This window comes from Lontra canadensis, unplaced genomic scaffold, assembly GCF_010015895.1.
Source record: "Lontra canadensis isolate GAN:19392208 unplaced genomic scaffold, GSC_riverotter_1.0 scaffold240, whole genome shotgun sequence".
Classification (NCBI taxonomy): Eukaryota; Metazoa; Chordata; class Mammalia; order Carnivora; family Mustelidae; genus Lontra; species Lontra canadensis.
In genome coordinates this window covers 101,329-116,424 of record NW_022631234.1, presented here as the reverse complement: position 1 = coordinate 116,424, position 15,096 = coordinate 101,329, and the positions used below count along the sequence as shown (strand labels likewise).

Below are 15,096 nucleotides of genomic sequence, written 5' to 3'. Positions count from 1 at the left end.
TCCAAAGGTGTGCATGATGCAATGAGTTCATTGTTCTACTTGTGTTTTTCTAGTTTTCTGAGTACCATTTCTTGAAGAGACTATTGTTTTTCCATTGGGTGTTCTTGGCTTCTTTATCCAATATTGGTTGACCATATATGTTGGGATTTAATTCTGGACTCTCTATTCTGTTTTATTGGTTGATATGTCTCTTTTTGTGCCACTGCTAGACTGTATTTTGTTACTATGACTTGGAGTGCAGCTTGAAATCAAGAAGTATGATACCTCCAGCTTCAATCTCTTTTTGCAGGATTTCTTTGGTTACTTGGAATCTCCTGCAGTTCCACACAAATTTCAGAATCATTTCTTCTATTTCCATCTAGAATGCTTTTGTTTTTTCGATTGAAATCACGTTAACTCTGTAAATGGCTTTGGGTAATATCATCATTTTAACAGTATAACTTCTTTCAACCCAAAACATGAACTGTCTTCCCATTTGCTTATGGCTTCAACTTCTTTCTGCAAAGTCTTGTGGTTTTAATTGTACAGATCTTTGAGCTCCTTGGTTACATATATTTCTAAGGACGGTATTTTGATGCTGCTATGAGTAGAATAGTTTTCTCTACTTCCTTTTCTCATGCTCCATCATTAGTGTAAAGGAATGCCATGGATTTGTGTAAGTTTATTTTGTAACATTTCACTTAATCGAATCACTGATTACAATAGAATTTGATTGACTTCTTAAGTTTTTCTATACTCAAAATGGCATCATATGCAAAAAGTGACAATTTTACTTCTTCCTTCTTGATGTGAATGTTTTTTATTTCTCTCTCTTGCCTAATTGTTCTAGCTAGGACTTCCACTAGTAGTATTGAATAGGGGTGGTGTGAGTAGCCTTCTCTGTTATGTTCCTGTTCTTTGAGGAAAGGTTTTCACTTTTTCTTCATTGTGTACAATGTTTTCTATAGACTTCTCAAAGATGGTCTTTATTATGATGAGGTACAGTCTTTCTTTATTTTATTTAAATTCAATTAATATATAGTGTATTATTTATTGGTTTCTGAGGTAAAGGTCAGTGATTCATCAGTCTTACATAATACCCAGTGCTCATTACATCACCTGCCCTCACTCTCTATACCCAATCCGTTAAGAGATTTTATCATGAAAGAACGGTATATTTTATCAAATTTCTTTAGGCAACTATTGAGAGGATCATGTGATTTTTATCTCTCATCTTATTGATGTATTGAATTATATTTACTGAACTATCTTTGCATCCCATTGATAAATCCCACCTGGTCACAGTGTACAGTCCTTTTAATGTGTTTGAATTTGGTTTGCTAATATTTTGAGAATATTTGCATCTATAGTCATCAAAAATATTGATTTAGGTGGGTATTGGAGAGGGCACGGATTGCATGGAGCACTGGGTGTGGTGCAAAAACAATGAATACTGTTACACTGAAAATAATTTTTAAAAAATTTTAAAAAATGCATACATATGCCCATATATACATGTATATAGCATAATAATAATTTGAAATATTAAAAATAACTTTTGAGAGCCAAAAAAATATATTGATTTAAAGTTTTTTTGTAATATCATTATCTGGTTTGCTATCAAGGTAATAATGATTTTGTGGAATGGTTTAGAAGCATTGCCTCTTCCTCAATATTTTGGAAGAGATTAAGTAGTTTTTTTGCTGCTGAAGGAGGCTACCACAAAGTATTTCAAGCAGCAGAACACAAAATCAGAACACTTAGAAGTCTGCTACAGTGACTGGGATTGTCCTGGGCTTAAAGATGCTCAGGTCAAGGAAACTTGTGAAATCCCAGATGGGACAGTTTGGCCACAGGATCCCTGGGGTTACAACAAGAACAGGAGTGCCTGAGTGCAACAGAGTTCCCAAGTATCCGAGTAGAGAAAACCACTGAAAACATCAAGTCGAGGCACTGGCTTTCGGCTCAGTGTTGTCATAAATTGCAAACTGCTACATGGTCCCACTACTGCTCTCTGGGCAGGGGCCCAACAGAGGCAGAAGTGTGCCAAGATGCACCTCCTTCCCCTGAGAGGAACAGCACAGGTCTGCACCACGGGAGCCTGTAAAGGTTGAGACTTAAAACGGGATTTCATGCCTGAGATAAAAATGCTCGGTCACAGGCTGGGTAAACACAAAGTTCGGAAGGAAACCAAGGAGACAAAAGTGATTGACTATTCATACGTGAGGGCTCACTGAAGAGTTGTGGGGGGGGGTGCAAACTTTAAACTCCAGGTATAGATTGGGGCACCATCATATTCATCTCCCCTCCCCACCCCCATTGGTGCTGAAAGCCTTCAGGGAGCACATACTGCAATCTGGAGCCACCAGCACTGAGCCCAGCCCACTGGCAAGGGAGGGGAAATTCCTCCCCCAGAAGGAGAATCAGCACAAGAAGCTTCTCCCCCAGAAGACCAGCAGGAATATCCAGCTAACACCAAGGTTATGGATCATAGAGAACTCCAAAACTTCAGCTCCGGGTGAAAACAGTTTATAGTGTCTGTGGGTATTTGATGATGATGATGATGATGATGATGATGGTGATGATGTAGTCTCGGGGATTTTTTTAGCCATTCTCTTATTTTATCAATTCTTTTTAAATTTTTATTTTATATATAATATATATCTATATAACTTTTCATTTCCTTTCACTATATTCTACTTTACATATATATGTTTTTTAATTTGATTTTATTTTTTCAGTGTTCCAAGATTCATTGTTCATGCACCAACATCCAGTGCTCCATGCAATACATGCCCTCCTTAATACCCACCACCAGACTCACCCAATCTCCCACCACCGTCCCCTCCAAAACCCTCAGTTTGTTTCTCAGAGTCCACAGTCTCATGGTTTGTCTGCCCCTCCAATACACACACACACACACACACACACACACACACATACACACACACATAAAAGTGAAATAGTGAGAGGAAATAAAAAATTTTTTTCTTTCTTTCCTATTTTGGGACCTTGTGTCTTTTAGCAAACATACCAAACACCCAGAATCTAGTGTATTGTTTTGTTTTGTTTTGTTTTACTTCTATGTTTCTTTTTCATTTTGTTTTGTTTCTGTTTTCCTGTTTTGTTTTGTCTATATTTTTCCCGTGTTGTTGTTGCTTTTTTAAATTTTTATTTTTTTTATTTCTTTTCAGTGTTCCCGAATTAATTGTTTATGCACCACACCCAGTGCTCCATGCAATATGTGCCCTCCACAATACCCACCACCAGGCTAACCCAACCTTCAAACCCTCTACCCTCCAAAATCCTCAGTTAGTTCCTCAGAGTCCACAGCCTCTCATGGCTCATCTCCCCCTCCAATTCCCCTCAACTCCCTTCTCCTCTCCATCTCCCCCATGTCCTCCATGTAATTCCTTATGCTCCACAAATAAGCGAAACCATATGCTAATTGACTCTCTCTGCTTGACTTATTGCTATTTTTGTCTTTTCCCTGTCTTTCTTCTATTCTTTTCTGGACATAATGACAAGACAGAGAAATTCACCCCAAAAGAGATCAGGAGACGGTAATCACTGCCAGGGATTTAATCAATATGAATATAAGTAAGATGTCAGAACTAGAATCAAAACAACAGTTATAAAGATACTAGCATAGAAGACAGCAGAGAATCTCTTACTGGGGAAACAAAACAACAAAAATATCATCAGGCTGAAATTTAAAAAGCTATTACTGAGATGCAGTCTCAAGAGAGATGTATAAACTACCAAAACTGAAACAGGAAGAAAAAGAAAACATAAACAGACCCATAACCAGCAAGGAAATTGAAGCAGTAATCAAAAAGCTCCCAATAAACAAGAGTCCAACCCAGATGCACCCAGAATTCTATCAAAAATTTAAAGTTATGTTCTCTTTAAAAAAAAATTTTTAAAGAAGAATTAGTACTTATTCTTCTGAAACTGTTTTAAAAAAATAGAAATGGAAGGAAATTTTCCAAAATCATTCTAGGAGGCCAGCAATACCTTGATCCCAAAACCAGACAAAGACCCCACCAAGAAGGACAATTACAGACAAATATCCCTGATGAACATGATGCAAAAATTCTCACCAAGGTACTAGCCAACAGGATCCAACAGTACATTAAAAGGACTATTCACCACGACCAAGTGGGATTTATTCCTGGGTTACAAGAGTAGTCAAACATCTGCAAATTAATCAATGTAATACAGTACATTAATAAAAGAAAGGGCCAAAAAAAACATGATTTTTTCAATAGATGCAGAAAAAGCATTTGACAAAATACAGCATCTTTTCTTGATTAAAATTCTCCACATTGGTAGGATAGAGGGAGCATACCTCAATATCATAAAAGCCATCTATGACAAATCCACAGCAAATATCATTCTCAATAGGTAAAAACTGAGAGCTTTTCCTTTGAGGTCCGGAATATGGCAGGGATGTCTACTCTCACGACTGCCATTCAACATAGTACTGGAAATCCTAGCTTTGGCAATCTGACAACAAAAACACAAAACAATAAAAATAAATAAATAAATAAACCCATTAAAAATTTAAGTTTTAAAGTTAAAAAATAAGAAATAAATAGAAGCCATCCAAATTGGCAAAGAAGTCAAACTCTCATTCTTCACAAATGACATGATCCTCTATGTGGAAAACCCAAAGAACTCCACCCCCAAATCATGACAACTCATACAGCAAATCAGCAAAATATCAGGATATAAAATCATGGCACAGAAGTCAGTTCCTTTTCTACACATTAACAATGAGAAATAAGAAAGAGAAATCAAGGAATCAATCCATTTACAATTGCACCAAAACCTCAAAATCATAAGTTACCTAAGTAGCCTAACCAAAGTGGTAAATAATCTGTGCTCTAAAAATGAGAGAACACTCATGAAAGAAATTGAGACTGACACCAAGAAATAGAAAAACATTCCATGTTCATGGATTGGAAGAACAAATCTTGTTGTTGTTGTTTTAAAGATTTTATTTATGTACTTATTAGACAGAGAGAGAGAGAGAGATCCCAAGTAGGCAGAGAGGCAGGCAGAGAGAGAGGGGAAAGCAGGCTCCCTGCCAAGCAGAGAGCCCAATGCGGGGCTCAATCCCAGGACCCTGAGACCATGACCTGAGCCGAAAGCAGAGGCTTAACCCACTGAGCCACCAAGGTGCCCCCGAATATTGGTTTTTACTTTGTCTACTTTTAAATCTGTTTCAAAATTTTATTTATTTAATTATCAGAGAGAGAGAGAGAGAGAGCACACAAGTGGGGGGTGGCAGGCAGAGGAAGAAGCAGGCTCCCTGCTGAGCCAGGAACCTGATGAAGTACTCAGTCCCAGGACCCTGGTATCATGACCTGAGCCAAAGGCAGATGCTTAACTGACTGAGCCACCCAGGCATCACAGAACAAATATTGTTGATATGTCTATCCTACCCAAAGAAATCTACATATTCCATGTAATCCTTATCAAAAATACCATCAACATTTTTCACAGCACTGGAGCAAATAATCCTAAAATGTGTATGGAACCAGGAAAGAACCCGAATAGCCAAAGGAATGCTAAAAAAGAAAACCAAAGCTGGTGGCATCCATCACAACTCCATACTTCAAGCTGTATTGTAAAGTTGTCATCATCCAGACAGCATGGTATTGGCACAAAAACAGGCACATAGACCAATGGGACAGAATAGAGAACCCAGTAATGGACTCTCAACTCTATGGCCAACTAATCTTTGACAAAGCAGGAAGGAATATCCAGTGGAAAAAAGATAGTCTCTTCAATAAATGATGCAGGGAAAATTGAACAGCCACATCTGGAAGAATGAAACTGGACCATTTTCTCATACCATACAAAAAAATAAACTCAAAATGGATGAAAGTGCTAAATGTAAGACAGTATTCCATAAAAATCCTAGAGGAGAACACAGGCAGGATCCTCTCTAACCTCAGCCATAGCAACAACTTGCTAGACACATCTTCAAAGGCAAGGGAAACAAAAGCAAAAATAAACTATTGAGCCTTCATCAGGGCAAAAAGTTTTTGCACAGCAAAGGAAAAGGTTGAGAAAACTAAAAGACAGCATACAGAATGGGAGAAGATATTTGCAAATGTCTTATCAGATATAAGGCTAGTATCCAAAATCCATAAAGAACTATCAAATTCAACACCCCCAAAACAAAAAATCCAGTCAAGAACTGGGCAAAAGATATGGACAGACATTTCTGCAAAGAAGACATACAAATGGCCAACAGACATGTGAAAAATTGCTCCACATCCTTTGGCATCGGGGAAATACAAATCAAAACCACAATGAGATACCACCTCACACCAGCAAGAATGGCTACCATTAACAACTCAGAAAACAACAGATGTTGGTGAGGATGCAGAGAAAGGGGAAACCTCTTACACTGTTGGTGTAATGCAAATTAGTACAGCCACTCTGGAAAACAGCATGGAGGTTCCACAAAAAGTTAAAAATACAGCTACCCCATGACCCAGAAGTTGTACTACTAGGTATTTCTCCAAAGGATACAAGTGCAGTGATTTGAATGGGACCATGTACCCCAATGTTTATAGCAGCAATGTCCACAAAAACCAAATCATGGAAAGAGCCCAGATGTCCATCAACAGATGAATGGATAAAGAAGAGGTGGTTATAGATAAAAGAATAGAATATTACTCAGCCATTAAAAGAATGAAATCTTGGTATTTGCAATGATGTGGATGGAACTAGAGGGTTTATACTAAGTGAAATAAGTCAGAGAAAAACAATAACATACAATTTCAATCATATGTGTAATTTAAGAATCAAAACAGATGAACATAGGGGAAGGAAGGAAAAACAAAATAAGACAAAATCAGAGAGGGAGACAAACCATAAGGAAACAAACAGTGTTGCCAGAGGCAAGGTGGGTGGGGATATGGGGTAAGTGGGTGCTGGACATTAAGGAGGGCATTTGATGTAATGAGCACTGGGTGTCACATGCAACTGAGTCACTAAACTCTACCTCTGAAACTAATAATACGCTACATGTGTATTAACTGATTTTATATAAAAAATAAAACCATTGTTCTTATTAAAAATAAATAGATATAAATGTTTGTTAGAATTCACCAGTGAAGCCATTTGACTATGAGGTTTTATGTTTGTTTGTTTGTTTGTTTGTTTGTTACTGACTCAAATCATGAATTACAAGTTACAAGTGCATTAGGCCCTCCCTTGAGCTCCACAGACCCACCCCTTGTGTGGAATTTAGGAGCCACCTGGACAAACCCCTTGATTTTTCTCATTCTTGGGATCCCTCATTCATGTTAGAAAGAGAATCTAGAGGCAGAGTGGAGTCTCTACTGTCCAGGGGAAAGGGAGAAAAGGGACAGTGATGGGACAGGTCCAAGGAGAATGATGCTGAGAAACCCCTCACTGCAGCTACTCACTGCAGAATGAATCCTACACAACAGGATCACAGAGCAGGGCACAAAGTTAGCTCAGCATGTAGAGCCCATCCAGGCCCAGTTGATCCATGCCCAGTGCCTCCTCAAGCCCCAATCCGGCCACAGCCAGGCTGTTGACACCTCATGTCAGGCACTCTAGCGAAGTCTGCCACAATCTCCTTAGAGAAACCTAGGGAGGACTCTCCTGGGAGGCTCATGTTGGGTCCTGAGCCATGGCAGGAACAGTGGGAAAAGTTCTGGTGGTTGAGAGCATGGGAGTCCTGGAGGCCATTCACTAGTCCCTCACCCCATAAAAATCCAGGCCTTTCGGAAAACATGGAAGATCCTGCACAAGGTTAGTTGCTGGGCTCTCCCTGCCGAACTGCTCCAGCTGCTGGGACCAAGTAGTGCATGCCAGGAAGAGTTTGAGTCAGAGCAGCAGTCATCAAAGAGCATTCTATATGGAAACAGTCCCCAGGCTGAAGTCACTCATTGGCCAGTGGTAAGATTGTTCCTTACACCCATGGAGCTGTGTGGGTAGTGCACCATAGTGCCATGGCCTGCTCAGGGGCTGCTCACTAGGGAGCTGCATTAAGCAGGCTTGAGAAGACAGCCCTAGCTGAGTAGAAGCTTCAGGGTGGGTGGCTGGGTGGACAGAACATTACTCAGGGGCCGAATGGGTATAGAGGCAGCCATTGGTCAGTGAGTACTTTGCAGGTACCCAGAGAGCATCCTGAATGAAAGAGGACAAGGTAGGTGTCATTGTTGGGAACACCTGTTTGGGCAGCTGCTGTTGGGACTTTCTGGTGTCAGGTAGGCCCATGAGCAAACTGAGGGGGCTGAGGGGCACATATGGTGGGGGGAGGTCCCATTTGTAGAACCCAGGTAAGGGGAAGAACCCAGCATAGGAGATGAAGAAGGAAGGAATTGACGGAGGAGACAGCCAATACACTGAATGAGAGAGAGGAGTCAGACAGCGATCAGTAGTTGTAGGAGCCTGGACCTGTGGCTGGGGACTGGCCAAGGAAGCCTAGTGGTCAGGACTGCTCACAAAGTGTTCCAGGATGAGTCGCTTCTCGGGGAATAAAGTCATGGATCATCATAGCCTAAGCTCAGGCCCAGACACTGGCCCCACTGATGCCAAGGGGGATCACGTTGTGGTTCAAATTGGAGGTACTGTTGCCCCACTCAGGCTGAGGTAGGCCATCTCCTCAGGGTCCAGTCAGGTGGAAAGTGCCAGGGGAAAGTACAGGTAGGTGAGATCCAGTAGGGAGCCTCCTGTGGTCATGGCAGGTGGGAGGACAGGCACAATGGCAAGCTGGTCAGGAGATGGAAAGATGCTAATTCCACGAAGTTCCAGAGGGGGCAAGATGGTGGAGAAGTAGGAGACCCTGTTTCAACAGGTCCCCTGAATTGAGCTAAATATCTACCAGAACACTCTGAACACCCATGAAATCAGCCTGAGATGTAAGATTATACACTTCTGGATCTCTACGGGGGCAGAAGAGCATCAGTGGAGAGGTCAGTGGATTGGGAACGCTGGGAGTGATATCGGAGGATAAACAGAAGGCGAAGGGAGCCACCAGAAGCAACCCATTAGAAAGTAATACCCCAGTATGAAAGTGCCCTGTGCTTGGAGACCAGCATTTACTTGGGAGTCTGGTTAAAAGCGCTCAAAAAGAACAAAGGGTCTTAAGGGGCAATTGGTGGAATTGGGCAGCCACAGGCACAGACATAAGATCACAGCCAGTGCCCAGTCATGTCTGAGAGAGACCGGCAGGGTCCCAGTCAGTGGTCCCTGGGCCCTTGGCTTTCCGCTGCTTGCACCCCCACTCGGGCTTGGCACACCCTCCTCCGCGACTGAGAGAGCCTGGCTCAGGCTCCTGCCAGAGGTCCCTGGACCCACAACCTTCTGCAACCTGCACTGCTGCTAGGTATAAGTGCGTCCACTGTGGGCATGGACCCCAGACAGCAGTCTCAGCCACAGCAGCCACCAGGATTGGGCTTGCCCAGACCAATATCACTTGTGGTTCTAGTGGCACAGGGGTGCAGAGAAAAGTGGGGGCCTCAGGCGACCACGGAGACGATGGCTGGGGGTGAGCACCACCTGTGGGAGGTTGCACTGTTCAGTGGAGTCTGCAGAAGGGGAGCCTGTGTGTGTTGGACCACCCAGAGGGGAGCAGACGGAGGCTTCTCTCTGAAGCCAAGGACGAGGTGCAAACTGCTTATTTGCACTAACCCTCTGAAAAGCCACAAAAAACTGCCAAAGAACAAAAACCTCCAGAGAACCAAAGCCTGAAAAACTGGTTTCCACAGAGCCCAGCCCAAGCAAGACTGACTGAAAAACAAGGAGGCAAGTCCCTTCCCCAGAAGACAAGCCCAAAGAACAAGAGGACAATAACCACAGGGTCCCCATAAAACTATAAAACCCTGACATCAGGGGAAAGCAATATATTAAGCCCCTGATATTGTCCCCAAACCTGTACATTTCATAGATGCAACATTTTTTTAATTCGTTCTCACGATTCTTCTTCTTTTATTTTTTTAACCTACTTACCATTACAACTAGATGTTTAACACAACATATTACATAATAACTTGAATGTGACATTTTTTCATACATACACCCATGTTTCTTTTTCTTTATAGATAGATACATAGATAGATAGATATAGCTATAAGCTTCAAGGTAATCCTTTTTCCCTATTCAATACTACCCCTATATATAAACCAATTTTAATTTCTCTGTATTCTGGAATGTTGAGTCTTTTAACAAACATAACAAGATACACTCAGGGAATACTGAAATAACCTTCCTCACCCACATCAAAATTTATAACCACCTTCCCATCTTATTCTTCTGTCAGTGTTTCTGTGTATTTGTTTTTGGTTTTGTACTATATAAATCTTATTCTTCGGTTTCATTTTGGCTGTATTTTCCTTTTTTTTTTTCTTTCTTCTCTTTTAGTTTTATCAGTCTTTTTGCCTGTTTGCTTTTGTTTATGTATCTTATAAATCCAGGAAATTTACAGGACTGAGGTTGGGAGGAGCATGAAGATAGATTCCTAGCATCCTATGGCTTCAGCAAATGTTTGTCTCTAGCAAGTTCTCCTCCATAGCAGGGACTTTTGAGTCCACTTCACCATTCAGAAAATCTCCACAGTGGCTGGGCATGTGCAGGGAGGCTTTGGGCCTGGATAAGTGTCCTGAGGGCTGGTTTTGTCACACTGGTGTGAAGGGCAGAGTGACAGGATTCCTGTTCAGTGCAGATGGTAGTCAAAACAATCAATCCTTCTGTGTATGGAAATTGCCCCAGGGCACCATCCTCTACCAGCTGCACTCCAGGGGAAGCAGCAAATAGGCAGGACCACAGAGACAGCTGTCATTGTGTTGGGCATAGCGGGAAGTGGGGACACCATTCTTTGGGGATCTTGCTGCACCTGTTTCACAGGCCTGGTGTCCAGTGCTCCAGGATGAAGACAGAGGCAAGTGGAGGGGGCTCTGGCACTCAGCCAGGTCACAGCCAATCTCGTTATCACTGGACAGAAAACCTCGATAACCAGAGATCCTTGTGTATGCCTGTCACAATTTGGGAACCTGTAAGCACCCACATGTCACAACCCGAGGCTCTCTGGCATCTCCACCTACCTTAGCAAGCCTGTCTTCCTGCCCCTCAGCTTCCACCTGCACCTTACAGATGTTGGGACTGGTCTGTTCTGATTTTGTACATCTTTCTAATTCTGTCTTGGTTGGTGCATGTTTCTAGAAATGCACCCATTTCCTCTAGGTATGAGGTTATTGGTATTTAATTGTTCATAGTCTCCTATGATTCTGTATATTTCTGACATCAATTATAATAGCTCCCTTTTATTTCTAATTTTGTTTATTTAAATCTTTTTATTTTCTTAGACTAAGTAAAGTTTTGCCTTTTTCTTCACCTTTTAGAAGAACCAGCTTTGGATTTCATTAATCCTTCCTGTTATTTTTCTGGTCTCTATTTCTTTTACTTCCACTCTGATGATGATGATGATGATGATGATGATGATATTTCCTTCCTTTTGTTGACTTGGGTTTAATTTTCTCCTCTTTTTCTAGTTACTTGAATTGTAAAGTTAAATATTTTGAGATCTTTCTAATTTTTATTGCTATAAACATCCTCTCAGAAGTGCTTTTGCTGAAACCCACAAAATTTGGTATGTTGTATTTTCATTTTCACTTCCTTGAGATAATTATTTCACTTTTATTTATTTATTTTTTATTACATTATGTTAGTCACAATACCATACATCATTAGGTTTTGATGTAGTGTTCAATGATTCATTAATTCCATATAACACCAAGTGCTTGTTCCAACCTGTGCCTCCTTAATTTAATATCTATCACCCAATTATCACTTTGACATATTGGTTGTGTCACCAATATCACATTATTCAAGCACCCAATGTCCAGTAAATCAATGCCTGAAATGCTGATTTTGAAGCCAAGAAAGCTTCTTTATCACAAGACAGCCCAATGAGAAGGCTTGGGATCCTTCCCAAAGTTGCCTTGCCCCTGTGGAGCCAAGGAACAGCTTCTATATATTTGGAGAAGGAAGTGAATACATGAGAGGTATGTGAGGTGTTTCTAGAAACCTTGGGAACATGGGTCTTGAAACATCTGGAGCTCTCTGTTCTTCCAGAAAATGAGGCACCTTCTGGACTTGGTATGATTAGGGATGTTGCATAGTTTCTGGACAAATGTTTCCATCTGGTTCCCATTTAGTTTCTATAACCAATAAATGAATGGGAGCAGAGGTAAAAAAAAAAAAAAAAGAGAGAGAGAGAGAAGAAAAGTTAATGATTGATCATGCATAAGGTTGAGAGGTACACAAAACATAATTAAGGACAGAATAAAACGCAATGTGAAGCTAAAGTGATAATGCAACTAATACAACTATAGTTCTACATATGCTTACAAAACAGGTCCAGGAACCATGGGTCCACGCTCAGTTGTTTAGAATTATTTTCCACATATTTTTAGGTCTACTCACTTTCCTCTTGTTCATTTTTAATTTTCTTAATATCTTAATTTAATTTTATTTTTTTCAGTGTTCCAAGATTCATTGTTTATGCACCACACCCTGGGCTCCATGTGATACATGCTCTCCTTAATACCATCACCAGACTCACCCAACCTCCCACCCCCTCCCCTCTGAAATCCTCAGTTTGTTTCTCAGAGTCCACAGTCTCTCATGGTTCACCTCCCCCTCCAATCTCCCTCAATTCACTTTTCCATTGCTTCTCCTAATGTCCTCCATGTCATTCCTTATGCTCCACAGGTAAGTGAAACCATATGATAATTGACTTTCTCTGTATGACTTATGTCACTCTGCATAATTCCAGTCCCATACATGTTGATACAAAAGATGGGTATTCATCCTTTCTGATGGAGGCATAATATTTCATTGTATATATGGACCATATCTTCTTTATCCATTCTTCTGTTGAAGGACATTTTGGCTCCTTCCACAGTTTGGTAATTTTGGCCATTGCTGCTGTGAACATTGGGGTACAGGTGCCCCTTCTTTTCACTACATCTATATCTTTGGGGTAAATGCCCAGTAGTGCAATTGCAGGGTTACAGGGTACCTCTATTTTTAATTTTTTGAGGAATCTCCACACTGTTTTCCAACATGGCTACACCAACTTGCATTCTCACCAACAGTGTAAGAGGGTTCCCCTTTCTCCACATCCTCTCCAACACCTTTTGTTTCCTGCCTTGTTAATTTTGGCCATTCTAACTGGTGTAAGGTGGGGTATCTCAATGTGGTTTTGATTTCAATTTCCCTGATGGCTAATGACGGAACAGAGTGGAGAGTCCAGGTATGAACCCTCAATTCTATGGTCAAGTAATCTTCAACAAAGCAGGAAAAAATATCCAGTGGAAAAAAGACAGTCTCTTCAATAAATAGTGCTGGGAAAATTGGACAGCTATGTATAGAAGAATGAAACTCGACCATTCTCCCACACCATACACAAAGATAAACTTGAAATGGACAAAGACCTCAACGTGAGGCAGGAATCTGCCAAAATCCTAGAGGAGAATATAGGCAGTAACCTCTTTGACATCGGCCACAGGAACTTCTTCCAAGACATGTCTCCAAAGGCAAAGGAAACAAAAGTGAAAATGAACTTTTGGGACTTCATCAAGATAAAAAGCTTCTGCAGAGCAAAGGAAATAGTCAATAAAACAAAGAGACAACCCACAGAAAGGGAGAAGATATTCTCAAATGACGCTCCAGACAAAGGGCTGATATCCTCTTGTTCATTTCTACCTTCATACCATCGTGGTCAAAGAAGTTGGTTGATATGATTTCAATCTTCTTAAATTTGCTACAATTTCTGTGCTCCATCATATGATCTAACATGGAGAGTATTTCATGTGCATGTGAGAGGAACATACATCTGTTGTTGGACAGAATGTTCTGTAAATATGTCTTTTGTTCTAAAGTGTGGTTTCATTCCAATGTTTCCTTGTTGGGTTTTTTTGTTTGTTTGTTTGTTTTGTTGTTGTTGTTGTTGTTTGTTTGGACAGTCCATCCATTGTTGACAGTGGGGTGTTGAGGTCCCACACTATTTTCTCTGCTATGTCTTGCTGCTTCCCCTCTGGTGCACTATACTGACCAAGGCTAACAGTATTCCACATGACAAAAATGAAATTGTTATGGGATCCAGCACCAGTATCAACAAGTAGGGCAAATACAGGGTAGATTTGAATCCAAAAGGCAATAAGTTGATAATGGGCACAGTCCGTACCTTTAGCTCCTGAGTTTCCACATGCACCATTTTACCCACATTGGAAGTTTCATATAACAACACAACAAATCCACATTTTCACCATCTACAAAGCTACACTTACAAATGAAGAAGTTCTCTCTTTCTCCAAAAGGAAACGCACATTGAATCCAACACTGTTATATTATTTATTCCTCAAGTTCAGTCAAAATCCCTATGACTATTCTGTTATGCAGAGACAATATTTTAAATATCACCAACAGCAACCTGAATAAAATCACATTCCTAAGAAGAAGAAACAGGAAGAAAGTAGATAATAAAGACAAATAACATATCTATATGATAAGAAGGAGAAAATATGCAAAGCTTCTACAGTTCTTTTTCTGTTATTGGTCACATGCAGGAACTGGTACTATGACTTCCATCTTCCACTTCTAATTCTGTGTCCTCTTATTTCTCCCAGAAAAACAGCAGGTCAGCATTCTTACCTTGGAAGTGAACACACCTTCATTCCTGAAGGTCTGAGTCCTCAATAGTCTGGTTTCCTTTTGTTTGCTGTAGTTTTCTACCCACCTTTATCATTGGAGTTAGACATACTGAGAGACAGTACAGTGTTCAAGGTCAAAGCTTTCTGCAGTTCACCGGGGGTTTAAAATTCTCTTCTTCATTCACATCTTAATTCTTGTAGCAGTTCTGTTCTTTCCAACTGGTGTTGGCAAACCAGGGAATTCAGACCCACATCCTTCATTCCCGGAAGTAACTAGCACAAGTTTCACAAGTAACAGACAGGTAAGTGTGTTTCATCCATCCCAGCATAGGAAGTATATAAAGTAGAATATTGGACTGCTGTCCTCTTAAAGATCCATCAACCATCATTTCCCCAGAAATTTTTGGAT

The 15,096-nt window shown here is 40.7% G+C and overlaps 1 pseudogene; it reads right to left on the bottom strand.

Annotated features, from left to right (window-relative positions):
- Nucleotides 1-8,088: 8,088 nt before the first annotated feature.
- LOC116862394 lies at nucleotides 8,089-14,251 on the bottom strand (annotated as a pseudogene).
- Nucleotides 14,252-15,096: the final 845 nt, after the last annotated feature.